Source organism: Gorilla gorilla, chromosome 16 (assembly GCF_029281585.2).
Source record: "Gorilla gorilla gorilla isolate KB3781 chromosome 16, NHGRI_mGorGor1-v2.1_pri, whole genome shotgun sequence".
NCBI classification, from domain to species: domain Eukaryota; kingdom Metazoa; phylum Chordata; class Mammalia; order Primates; family Hominidae; genus Gorilla; species Gorilla gorilla.
In genome coordinates, this window is record NC_073240.2 from 66,533,053 (window position 1) to 66,547,290 (window position 14,238).

General features: G+C 38.2%; 1 protein-coding gene and 1 pseudogene across 13 annotated transcripts in view; both read right to left on the reverse strand.

Annotated features, from left to right (window-relative positions):
* DENND4A (DENN domain containing 4A) overlaps positions 1–14,238 on the reverse strand; it is a 134,292-nt gene that overhangs the window by 101,326 nt on the left and 18,728 nt on the right. For 7 of the 13 annotated variants that reach the window (XM_055362626.2, XM_055362633.2, XM_055362631.2 and 4 more), the window contains exon 2: positions 1,981–2,059. The exons of the other annotated variants lie outside the window; for them this stretch is intronic. The gene's annotated coding sequence lies outside the window, so the exon portion shown is untranslated. The remainder of the gene's footprint in view (positions 1–1,980; positions 2,060–14,238) is intronic. 13 annotated transcript variants of the gene reach the window in all.
* LOC101125904 (dnaJ homolog subfamily B member 14-like) lies at positions 11,726–13,337 on the reverse strand (annotated as a pseudogene).

Sequence of the window (14,238 nt, forward strand, 5' to 3'; positions counted from 1 at the left end):
GAGGCTGAGGCAGGAGAATTGCTTGAACCCAGGAGGCGGAGGTTGCAGTGAGACAAGATCGCGCCACTGCACTCCAGCCTGGGCGACCGAGCGAGACTCCATCTGGGGAAAAAAAGGAAAAAAAATGGGACTAAAGAAGATTAAATGTTTCTACTTGTTTTATTTACATACTAATGGCGCCTATGCAGCAATTTCCTTACATATAGGATTTCTACATATAATAAAGGGCTTAACCTTTTCAGAAATGCCTCCTAGATGGACACTTAAAAAGAAAGTGCTAACAACCTGTTCTTCTGAGAAGGCTGTTAAATGCTGACTTATCACCCTCAGCTCATTGCATATAACAAGTGCTCCAAAAAAAGAGCAGTTTTACCCAATTGACCATCTATTTATTTAAGAAAGTTGCAGAATAACAAAAGGACTTTTGTGTTTAACTTTTTTTCTCCAGTTCATTAGTCTTTGAAAACAGTTTTTAAAGGGCTGCATAGTATTTTATTTTATGGATATACCATTTTTGACCTATGTGCTTACTGTAGATCATTTATTACTTCTACTTATTTTGCTAATTTTTTTTAAAGGGTACAATGAATAATCTTGATAAACCTCTGGACACAACTCTAGTATTTCTTCAGGATACATCTGTTGAAATAGAATTATTAGGTCAAAGGTTATATCAGCCTTTATTCATGTGCTTTCGTGTGTACATGAATTTTATATTATAAGCTCTAAATACACATAACCTTAAAAATTACTCTGGTAAAGTATTTTCATTCCATCATAATGAAGAAACTAAAACATCCTCCTTTTTCCTAGACGCTAACTTTATGTTATTTAAACTAAAGCATGGCCAGGTGGCTCATGCCTGTAATCCCAGCACTTCGGAAGGCCAAGGCGGGCAGATCATTTGAGGTTAGGAGTTCGAGACCAGGCTGGCTAACACGGTGAAACCCCATCTCTACTTAAAATACAAAAAATTAGCAGGGCATGGTGGCGCACGCCTGTAATCCCAGCTACTCAGGAGGCTGAGGCAGGGGAATTGCTTGAACCTGGGAGGCGGAGGTTGCAGTGAGCTGAGATCATGCCACTGCACTCCAGCCTGGGCAAGAGCGAGACTCTGTCACAAAATAATAAATAAATAAATAAACAAACTAAAGCAGGCAAACTAAAGCAGATAGTCACTATTGCATAAAATAGTTTTATGTCTTGCTACGTAAAAAGAAGGGTAAGAGGCCGAGCAGAGTGGCTCATGCCTATAATCCCAGCACTTTTGGAGGCCGAGATGGGCAGATCACTTGAGGTCAGGAGTTCAAGACCAGCCTGGCCAACATGGTGAAACCTCGTTTCTACCAAAAATACAAAAATTAGCCAGGCATGATGGTGCATGCCTATGATCCCAGCTACTTGAGAGGCTGAGGAACAAGAATCACCTGAACGCTGTAGGCAGAGGTTGCAATGGGCCAAGATCAACGCCACTGCACTCCAACCTGGGCAACAGAGGGAGGCTCTGTCTCAAAAAAAAAGGGAAACAGAAGAGATATAGTACTATCATGAAAACATATATTTAATAAGTTTTTTTGAGAACTACCACCTTATCCTTGGAAATAACTAGCTATTATAAGTAAATATTTGAGATAAATTTATTCATAAAATTCCTTGTCATTAGTTCTTTTGGGTATTTTTCACAAAATTTAATAATTTGAACTCATTCACAATAGAACACAGGAAATAACTACTAAAAGGGAACCGTATTCTTTACATTGAAGATTTTGTCTCTAATAAATGGTGTTGAATTAATTGTGATCCAAGGCACATCCTGAGACATCTTTCAATGAATTATTTTGTATCATTTGTTACCCATAATTATTACGTGGAGAATATATTCCAAATTATTAAGACTTCTGGAAAATTAAGGTTTCACTGTGTTTAACACAGAAAATAGCTAACTGAAACAAATCAAAATGAAAGCCAAAAACTACTTACACATTACCGAAAGTTTCTCTCTAAAAAAGATGACAGATTTCGATGTGTGAACTCCGCAGCCTCAGAGTTTGAGAAATAACTGTATTGAAAACAGTAAGAATTGGACTTAAATTCATTCCAATCAAATATTTCCCCCAATATGCCTGTGGATACTTAAAGTTCTGTTAACAGTGATAATTACTAAACTGATTGCATTTATTGTTTTCTTGTGGTTAAGAGCCAATAAGCAATTTTTTAAAACAAGATTTCAGTAAAGAATAAATACATACTTTAAAAACAAAACATGCTGAAGAGAGGCAATGAGAAAAAAAAAAGAAAAAACTAGCAGATAAGGGGGAAAAAAAGAAAGCAAGAAGAATAAATAAGGGTACAAAAGAGGAAATGTGTACAGGGCAAAGAGTGTGAGAAAGAACAACATGACTATTTCTGGGGCACTGTGTACAGAGCCTCATTCACAGGGGAAAAATGTATACATTTAACATAATTCAAATATAGACTCAAGTAACTTCCATATAAAAAAAAGTTTCAAAGAAGTCAATACCCAAAAGTACTTTCCCTTTATTACAAATTTCAAAGATACTACAGTCAGCCTTCTGTATCCATGAGTTCCACATCCATACCATGGATTGAAAAGATGTTTTTTTTTTGTTGTTATTGTTGTTGTTTTTGAGACAAGAGTTTCGCTCTTGTTGCCCAGGCTGGAGTGCAATGGCTCGATCTCGGCTCACCGCAACCTCCACCTCCTGGGTTCAAGAGATTCTCCTGCCTCAGCCTCCCGAGTAGCGGGGATTACAGGCATGTGCCACCATGCCCAGCTAATTTTGTATTTTCAGTAGAGACCGGGTTTCTCCATATTGGTCAGCCTGGTCTTGAACTCCCAACCTCAGGTGATCTGCCTGCCTCGGCCTCCCAAAGTACTGGGATTACAGGCGTGAGCCACCGCACATGGCCTGAAAAGATGTTTTTCAAAAACAATAAAAATAACAGACTGGGCTCAGTGGCTCACGTCTGTAATCCCAGCACTTTGAGAGGCCAAGGCAGGAGGATTGCTTAAGCCCAAGAGTTCAAAGCCAGCCTGTGCAATATAGTGAGACCCCCGTCTCTAAAAAAAAAAGAAGAAAGTTAGTGCCAGGAAGTGTGGCACGTGCCTGTAGTCTCAGCTACTTAGGAGACTGAGGCACGAGAATCACTTGAGCCCAGGAAGCTGAGGCTGCAGTGAGCCCTGATCACACCACTGCGCTCCAGCCTGGGTAACAGAGTAAAGCTCTATCTCCAATGAATGAATGAATGAATGATACGACAAAAAATGTAATACAAATTTAACAAAATAATTCGGTACAACTTTATATAGCATTTAATTGAATTAGGTATTATAGATAATCTCGAGGTGATTTAAAGTATACAGGAGGATGTGTGTAGATTATATGCAAATACCACACCATTTTACGTAAGGGGCTTAAGTATATGTGGATTTTGGTATCCATCGGGTGGAGGTTGGGGGTATCCTGGAACTAATCCATGGAGGATACCAAGGGGCAAATGTACTTACATAGAATCATTTGTATCAAATCTCACCAAGGAACCAAATTCTTCTGAACAAGAGAATAAGCAATGTCATATTACAGAATTCAATATGCCAATATCTTATTTTTTTTAATTAAGTAATTTAGTAACTTGTAATTATGAGTCATTTTAAACACGAGATGGAAAGATGATGCCACTGACAAAGTCTTAAGAGTAGAGCCAGACCAACTGTATTGTACCAAGCACTATAGGTTAGCTTTAACACTGGACACATGCACACACAAAAGGAGTTTCAGTAAGAGTCAATAGCTTCTGCGGGGAAACAAGCTGCAGCACAGAAATCATAAGCACCTCAAGAGGAAGAAACCACAGCTTTAACCAACATGGAATATCTACTAACAACCAGGAAACAGGAGCAACTACACCCAGACACAAGATTCATCTAACTTGGTTAGGTCCTTGACATGTGTGTGTCTGTGAGAAGTGGAAGAGAAGGGGGTAAGGGCATAAACTGAGTCAAGAATTTAATAAACACCAGGTACAGTGGCTCACGTCTATAATCCCAGCACTTTGGGAGGTCGAGGCATTTGGATCACTTGAGCTCAGGAGTTTGAGACATGGCAAAATCCTGTCTCTACAAAAAATACCAAAAGTAGCCAGGCGTTGGTGGTGCAGTCCTGCAGTCCTAGCTCCTTGGTGGGGCTGAGATGGGATGGGAGGATTGCTTGAGCCCAGGAGGTCGAGGCTGTAGTGAGCCTTGTTCACACCACTGCACTCCAGCCAGCCTGAGTGACCAAGCAAGACCTTGTCTCAAAAAAAAAAAAAAAAAAAAAAAAAAAAATTCGATAGTGTCTTGAAATGGAGGGTGAAAAGAATGAAAGCAAAATAATATATTCATAATCTTATTGCCTTTTGAACTGCTACATATTGTCAGGATAGATATATGTATTTTTAAAATGAGGATGCCAAAAGTTCCCTGAAACAATTTCAGGGAGTAAATATGGAGTGGTAAATGTACTTTTCAAATATCTCTAAAATGTTATTGCTGACAAGTGGCAACGAAACAATGTAAATACTGACTTGCTGAAACATTTTTAAAAATTCAACATCAGTTGTCACAAAAATTTCTAGTAAAAATACTGTACGTATATAGAAATACTTGTAAATTTTGAAAATTACAGTTATTTTATTGGTAGAATACCAGACTTATTTAGATGTAATTATGAATTATGGATGTGCTACAACCAATTTCAAATACATTTTCTGCTACATTGTTTCTTAATATAGTAAGAACACTGTTTTGACCATAACTCTGCCCCATTAAACTTAATATTTGTATCATTATTCTAAAAACAGGCCAGGTGCGATGGGTCATATCTATAATCCTAACACTTTGGGAGGTCAAGGCAGAAAAATCACTTGAGGCCAGGAGTTCAAGACCAGCCTGGGCAACACAGCAAGACCTCATCTGGACAAAAAAATAAAATTGGCTGGGCATGGTAGCTCATGCCTATAACCCCAGCACTTTGGGAGGCAGAGGTGGGAGGATCACTTGAGATCAGGGGTTTGAGACCAGCCTAGCCAACAGGGTGAAACCCCGTCTCTACTAAAAATACAAAAATTAGCTGGGCGTGGAGGCATGTGCCTGTAATTCCAGCTACTCGGGAGGCTGAGACATGAGAATTGCTTGAACCCTGGAGGCGGAGGTTGCAGTGAGCAGAGATCGTGCCACTGCACTCCAACCTGGGCAATAGAGCAAGACTCTGTCTCAAAAAAACCAATAATTAATTAAATTTAATTTTAAAAAGAAATTAAAAAAAATAACAAGTGGCCAGGCACAGTGGCTTATGCCTGTAATCCCAGCACTCTGGGAGACCGAGGCAGAAGGATCACTTGAGTCAGGAGTTTGAGACTAGCCTGGGCAACATAGTGAGACCCCATCTGTACAAAAAATTTAAAAATTTGCTGGGTGTGGTAGTGTGCACTATAGTCCCAGCTACTTGGAAGGCTAAGGTCGGAGGATTGCTTGAGCCCAGGAGGTTGAGGCTGCAGTGAGCTATGATGGCACCACTGCACTCCAGCCTGGGTGACAGAGCGAGACCCTGTCTCAAAAAAAAAGAAAAAAAAAAAAAAGTAACATTTTCTTTGATGTTGAATTCACATTAGCATTCACAATAATATCAAATATTTCCATTCTGATGAATGAACTTCCAAAAACTTTTATTCCATGAATTGTACGAAAAAAAGAACTATTATTAGAATTAACTGATTTTCTATTTGACACACAAGATGAGGCTGACACAAAACTGGCATCACTTAAGTGTTTGCAAAGTTCTTCTTCTGCTAATGAAGATAACACATCACAGGTATTGCCTTACTTTCTATACATGCACAAGAAAACCCGGAATAGAAAATTTATAAAATCTATTTAGCAGAGCATCCTTTGATTGTAAATGAAAGTCATGCTCCACAAAGTGATATATGAATGTGCTTCCTGCAGCTACATGTGCTAAGCCATTATCTTTTAACACAGACTTCTTTAAATTGTTATTTTTAATTGAAACTTTTAGTTTGAGATAATTGTAGATTCACATTCAGTTGAAAGAAATAATAGAGAGCTGGTACACCTTTCACCACGTTTTCTTCAAATGGTAACATCTTGCAAAACTATAGCACAGCTGTATTACTGACATTGATACAATTCACCTGTCTCATCCTGATTCCCCAGTTTTATTTGTATTCATCTGTGTGTGTGTTTAGTTCTATGCAGTTTTATCACATGTGCATAATACAACATATCCATCACCAAAATCAAGATACAGTACAGTTCCATTACAAGGATCCCTAGTATTGCCCTTTATAAGCACAGTTTTGTCACATGTGCATAAAACCATATATCCATTACCAAAGACAAGATGCAGCGCACTTCCATCACAAGGGTCCCTAGTGTTGCCCTTTTATAAGCACACACACTGCCCTCCCTGCTTCACCCCATTATCCCTAATCCCTGTGGAGTGGTATATTTTTATCACAAAGTACATACAGCCAATGAAATGCAGAGATATATTTCCAAAAACAATACTTTCTTACAAAATAGATGCAGAAGCCGGGCGCGGTGGCTCACGCCTGTAATTCCAACACTTTGGGAGGCCAAGGCAGGTGGATCACGAGGTCAGGAGTTCAAGACCAGCCTGGCCAACATAGTGAAACTCTGTCTCTACCAAAAAATTACAAAAATTAGCCAGATATGGTGGTGCATGCCTGTAGTCCCAGCTACTCAGGAGGCTGAGGCAGGAGAATCACTTGAACCTGGGAAGCAGAGGTTGTGGTGAGCTGAGATCAGGCCACCGCACTCCAGCCTGGGCAACGGAGTGAGACTCCATCTCAAAAAAAAAAAAAATAGATGCAGAAACAAACCAAAGCACAAAGTATAAGCTTATTTGGCGTGTTGAATGCCTTGTTGGTCACATTCACTCAGGCATCCAGAACATTATACTTGAACATAATTAAACAAACATATAAACACAGTTGACTCTTGAACAACACTGATTTGAACTGTGCAGTTCCACTTACACATGGTTTTCTTTTTTTTGTAATAAATATGTCAGCCCTCAGTATGGGCAATTTTGCATCTGCAACCAACTTGGATCAAAAATATGGTATTGTGGGACACGAAAGCTGCAAAAATAGGCCAGCTTTTTGTATCCACAAGTTCTCAACAGGCAACTGCTGGGCTTGAGTGGATTTTGGAATCCACAGGTGGTCCTGGAACTGGTCCCCAGCAGACAGTGAGGGATACTACACACAGACATATATAGGCACACAAAAGATAAGGAGGGCAGAGAGTGATCATCCATTAAATCCCAATGAAAACCAATCTACTAAATTCTGAGATAAATTTTCCTATCCTGGCTAAGTTCCAGACCGAAAATAAGTGGACAACATAAAATAATGCTACAGAACTACAGTGAGGATTCCTACATATATAAGAACATTAAAAAAAAGGAGTCTTATACTGTGTTCAGGGGCAACCCTGTCCCTCACCCAGAAATTAGGTTGCAGCTGAAGTAGCTGCTATTCCCTTGAGAATATGGATCTGTTCTGGACAGAATAAGAACAGACTGGAAATAACAGTGTTAATATACAGATACCTCTTGTTTCCAGACCGACTATAAACAATTCAAAGGCAGAAACTTTGTGCTCTACTTTTTCATTCTCTCACATGCATAGCAGTTATAAACACATGGTAGGTGTGTAAATATTTACTCAATGGATGAGGTCAGCACAGTAGAAAAAAATGAGAAAGTTAAAACACCACAGAATCATGGGATTTTAGAGCTAGGAAGGTCCTTGGAGATTTTGTTTCAAGTACCTTTAGTATAATTGAACAAACTGAGGCATAAAAATTAACCAGCTTGCCTGTCTAACATACCATATGTCTTATTTATTCTCTCTTTCCACAAGATTGTAAGTTCCATGAGGGTACAGATTTTTCTGTTTTATTCACTGCTGCATAACCAGCACCTAGAACAGTACCTGGCAAATAGTATATGGTGAATATCTGTTAAATGAATGATTATTTATTTATTTGGCACAAAGTCTCATTCTGTCACCCAGGCTGGAGTGCAGTGGTGCAATTATAGCTCATTGCAGCCTCAAACTCCTGGGCCAAGCAATTCTCCTACCTTGCCTCCCATAAAATGCTGGGATTACAGGCATGAACCACCTGTAATCCAACCAGGAATAATTTTTAAAATGCAACTGATACCATTATCGAGTATCATGGGACGGTCAGAAGTAAAAGAATAGATGTAAACATAGAAACACAAATACGTTATTTAAATTTAGTGTTGAATGAAATCAGTAAGAAGCAGAAAGGAATCTACAGCAAAATAGCATTTATATAAACTTAAAACATATAGTAAAGTTAGCATGATAGTTTTCAAAGACATTCAGGATGATATATTAGACATATTCAAATGGACAACTGTGAGGGAAAGGGAATTGGATGAAGACGAGAGATAAAGGAGAACAAAATAAAGCAGGGCTTCATACAGGTTAGTCACAAAAGTATACCATGAAATGAAAAATATGATGAAATCAGTTCTCCGTATCCCAGGTGCTCTTACCCCACTTCCTTCCAGAGAGAAATATGTAACCACTGGTTTCAGCAAAACTCAAATCAGTGTGGAGTGTAGTGGCACGATCATGGCTCACCTCAAGTGATCCTCCCACCTCAGCCTCCTAAGTAGCTTGGGACTATAGGCACACACCACCACGTCTGGCTAATTTATCTTTTTCTTTTTTTTGGGTAGAGATGCGGTTTTGCCATGTTGCCCAGGCTGGTCTCGAACTCCTGGTCTTGAACTCCTGGGCTCAAGTGATCTGCCCATGCCGGCATCCCAAAGTGTTGGAATAACAAGCATGAGCTACTGCACTAGCCTGTTTTTTTCATTTTGTTTTGTTTTTTTACTTTTTAAAGTATAACACACATATAGAAAATGTACAACTCAGGAATTATCACAAAATAAACACATCATCCATTACAAACACCTCACAGGTCGAGAAATAGTACATTAACAGTAACAGGAAGCCCCCTCCAACCTTCCCAAAGAGAACCACTATCTTGAATGCTAACAGTAGATTAGTTTTTTTCTATTTCTGAACTTTTACATAAATGGAACATGGAAGGACATATAAAGTGTACATTATTTTGGTCCAGCTTTTTTCATTCTACAATGTTTTTTGAGATTTGGCCATACTCATATATAGCAGTTTGTTCATTTTCATTTCTGTATAGTTTTTCATTTTAAGAATACACAATTTTGCCAGGCGCGGTGGCTCATGCCTGTAATCCCAGCACTTTGGGAAGCCGAGGCAGGTGGATTACCTGAGGTTAGGAGTTCAGGACCAGCCTGGCCAACATGGTGAAACCCCGTCTCTACTAAAAAATACAAAAAAAAGAAAAAAATAGCCGGACATGGTGGCGGGTGCCTGTAATCCCAGGTACTCGGGTGGCTGAGACAGGAGAACTGCTTCAACCCTGGAGGCAGAGGTTGCAGTGAGCTGAGATCACACCACTGCACTCTAGCCTGGGCGACAAGAGCAAAACTCTGTCTCAAAAAAAACCAAAAAACAACAACAACAACAAAAACCCACAATTTTATGTATCCATTCTATTGTTAATTGACATTTGGCTGGTTTCCAATGTGAGGCTGTTATAAATGATTACAAAGTCGGATATAAACTATTATGAGTTTTCATGCATGTAAAAACGCATAGATTTTTAAAAAATAGCTAAGAATGAAATTCCTAGCATATAAGGTGTATACACACACACACACACACACACACACACACACACACACACAACTGTGGTAGGTAATGCCTAACTGTTTTCCAAAGTTGTTATATAGTAAGACCTTATAGGTGAGTAAGATGGCTGAGAAATAAATAAAAACCTTTTTTCCTCCACAAACATAAACATTCCTCTGAGCTTTCTAAAATACTGATTTGTTGTTCCTGTTTTAATTCATTGCTGAATACAACTATATGAAAACTATAAAATGTAGTAAGGTATAGCAGCTACATGCTCTGAAATCACTTCAGCCAAATTAAAATCCTGGTTCTATCCAGCATTAGATTATCACGCAAATAAGCTCATGGCTTGGGTATTTCAAAATAAGGGACCAAAAAAAGTATAAATTCAATTCAAATAATTTGATGTAAATCACTTAATGAGGTACTCGTCATTTTAAAAAAGCAGAAATATGCTGAGTTTGCTTATCTTTTGTTTATTTTATGGTTTGGTATTGATTGTCTTTTCTTTTTTTTTTCATTTTAGCAGTTTTATTCAACAGATGCCATAAATTAACTACATTCAGAAAAAAATTTAAACAAAGAACAAAGCCACCCTATCTAGCATTCTTTCACTCACAAAGAAGTACCAAAGATATGTTTATGTTCCATTAACCGAGTATGAAGCAAATTCATTAAACTATTACAACTGCTAAACACAGAAGACTAGAAATCAAATAGTTTCATCTCCAGTATACAGGCACCAAAAACTTCAATTTCCAGCTGGTTTTTTTTTCTAATTCATAATATGGAATTACTTACAAGGAGCTTATTCCTATAGGATTAATTCAATTACTCAATGGTGAACAGATTTTAGCTCAGAATTTTTAAAGGAGGACTTGCTTTAAGTTACTATTCTACCTGCTGCTCTATTTCTGCTCACACTTGCATGTGGCCAAACAGATCATGCTCTGATCAGATAAGTATACTATAATCTACTTACATGTTTAGGAGTTGGCATAAGGTTAAAAGGCACAAAGCTGTATTTTAGTACTCATTTTTCTTATTACTTATTTGTAGAAGAACTTCTTTGGATCCTGCTTAAACGATCACCAAGAAACTGCAAATTTCTATGGGGGAAAAAGTGAGAGTCCTCTTCATAAATTTTAGCAGCCCTTCAAGGACATACACATCAAAATTTGGTGGCCTTTAAAGTATTGGAATTGTAAATGACATAACTGCACTTTACTGTTGAAGAACCTTTTAGTTTAATATTTATAGCCATTTCCTCATATTTTCTTTAAAATCTATCAGTATAGCATTTCATTTCTATGCATGTATATGTATAGTAATTCATAAAACTAAATAACAAAATGATATTCTACATCAGTTCATTTATCTCAATATATATTTTGGAATATAACGGCAATATTAAAAATATCAATTCCCTCTAAGCTGATAATACTGTAAGATTTTACACAAAGTTAAAGTTTTTGTTTTTTCTTTTTGAAAAAGTTTCATTGTTTAAAGTCCACATATTTGACACCTTGATAAGGAAAATGTAAATGTGTCATATAACATTTATTCCATCAATTTAAACTGAAGTGTCTCATGGAGCAAAACACTAAAGAATTTAAATAAAAAAGCAGTAACCTGTATGTACACAAAATGATCATTCCATAAATATTTACATGACAAGAGGAAAAATGGAGAATCACTAAAACTGGAAATTGCTACAGGTGTGATAATCCTTTCTCAAGACATTTTAGTTAGGAATCATGCAAGCTTTTAAAATGAAAATAATTGTAGAAGCGTAACTAAAATATTCCATTTTAGTTTTCAGTTACTACTTAAAGGAGCCAGTAGGTCATAAACAGTCCAAGATTTCAGGAACCAACTATTCAGTTTAGTTTTCAGTATCAGATCTTTTCCTTCATCTCTCATGATGAAACTAAACTTACTTACAGAAAAAATAAAGAGTACGCTAAAAGGTATAAATAAAAATTCCAGTTCATCCTCCGTTATAAAGACCGGTAAGCCGCTCTAATTCTTTACAGTTGTCCATGCTCAAGGCATCTGCCTTCCTTCGGAGTCGATCACCACGGTATACTTTTGCTGCATACTGCATATCTGTTTTTTGTTGTCTTTCTTTCCAGCAGTTATTTCGAATATTAGTCACATAATCTTCCTCCACACTCTTTTCTGCCTTTTGTAATAACATTCCTTTATATTCATTTTTAAAGTCCTTGCTGACATAATAAACAACACCCAAGTTTTCTGTCTGCGTTTTAATAGTTTGCCTTGTTCCAGATCTGGGATATAAGGAATAAGGAGGATTACAGACCATCAGCTGGCTTAATAATGACACGAGGATCAATACAATTATGGGCATCAGCTGGATAAACACAGAAAAACCTCCATCTCCTCTTTCCTCTTCTCTTTCATGTCCACTATGTCAATGCTGATGTTGTTGGCTATAACAAGCTCTTCCATTTGAAAAAGAATGTATACTACCTGAAGGAAATCCACCCCCAAAAAATACATTAAACAAGTCTTCTGGAGTTATATCAACTTCACAAAACCTCTATGGAAATTAAATCTGCCATTGTTTTGGTGGTTACATGCTTGTTCTTCATTGCCCGTGAGGTCATACTGTTTTTGCTTTTCTGGATTACTTAAAACAGCATAAGCATTCCCAATCTTTTCAAAAGCATCTGTTGCTCCAGATGCATGGTTTTTGTCTGGATGAAACTTCAAAGCAAGCTTTCTATAAGCTTTTTTCAAATCTTCATCACCAGTATCTTTCGTAACTCCAAGTACTTCATAGTAATTTTTACATTTGTTTATGCGCGGGCCAAGGGCAGTGGGTAGAGCTTCTCGGCCTTCTGCAGGAAGCGCTGGACCTTCTCGCGGTTGCCAGCATTCAGGGCCTCCTGGGCGATGTCGACACATTTCTCAGCCTCATCCCTGTTCCCCTCCATAGCTTGCTCCTTTGATTTTATTTTCAATTACATTAGCAACACCATTATCACTTCAATGTTTGGTGACTTAAAGGTCTAGAGACAGGAAATCATGACTCTGATTCTCTCATTCACTCATCTGACAAATATTTACTGAATACTGAAATGGACATGTATCAGTTTTATTTTTGACCATGTAGCATGTGAACTCCCTTTCTATGTTTAGAAAATCTGCCACTGTATGTATCTTATTAAAAAGGCTGGATGTCCGAACCAATCATGAAAGCAGAAAAAGACCAGATATTTGGCCAGGCACGGTGGCTCACATCTGTAATCCCAGCACTTTGGGAGGCCAAGGCAGGCAGATCATGATGTCAGGAGTTTGAGACCAGCCTGACCAATACGGTGAAACCCTGTCTCTACTAAAAATACAAAAATTAGCTGGGCATGGTGGCACCCGCCTGTAATCCCAGCTACTCAGGAGGCTGAGGCAGGAGAATCGCTTGAACCTGGGAGGTGGAGGTTGCAGTGAGCTGAGATCGAGCCACTGCACTCCAGCCTGGGCAACAAAATGAGACTCCGTCTCAAAAAAAAAAAAAAAAAAAAAAAAAAAAGACCTGATATTTGCTCTCCCTATTTAGGGACCAAGCACATAGATTGGTCAATTATATGCACTCATGCAGAATTTGAATCTAGAGCTAAAGTAGAAAAAACAGTTTAAGATTCATTCTCAGAGCTGTTTCCACCATGTGAGGATACACAAAGTCAGCAGTCTGCCACCAAAAAGTGAACCCTCACCAGAACCTGACCTTGCTGGCACCCTGCTCTCGGACCTCCAACCCTGAGAACCATGGGAAATCAATTTCTATTGTTTCTAAGCAAAAAAAAAAAAAAAAAATCATTCTTAGAGCAGTGATATACAGCACCCAGTGGCAATGCTCCAGCAATGGCATCCAGTGGCATCAACGGTGTGTTCAACAGGAAAAGGATATGGCATAACTTTGGCTATGGTCTAGCCCTGAGGTTTGTTTCATATTTGTTCTCTGAGTCTGGTTCTCTAGTCTTCTAATCATTTCTGTAAGCCAACCAATATGCTTCCAATAAATTCCTTTTCTTTTGGTTCAGCTAACCAGAATTAATTTCTGTAATTTGCAACCAAGAATCCTAAAATGGTACCTCTACCATGTGGTCTGAAGAACCAGGCACTAAAACACAAAGACAAATGAGACATGACCCTGCCTTACAGCGGTTTAATAGAGAAGGCAGACAAGAAAACAAGCAATATAATACATGATAAGTCTATAACAGGAGTAATCACAGGAAGCACAAGAAGGACACACAGCTTAGGCTTGAGGAGTCAAAAAAGAACACCACCATCTAAATTCTGAAATATCAGTAGGTGATAAGAGGAGAGATGGAAGGGGATTCCACATGAAAGGAGGAACAAGCACAATGGATATCACCTTTTCTTTACTCA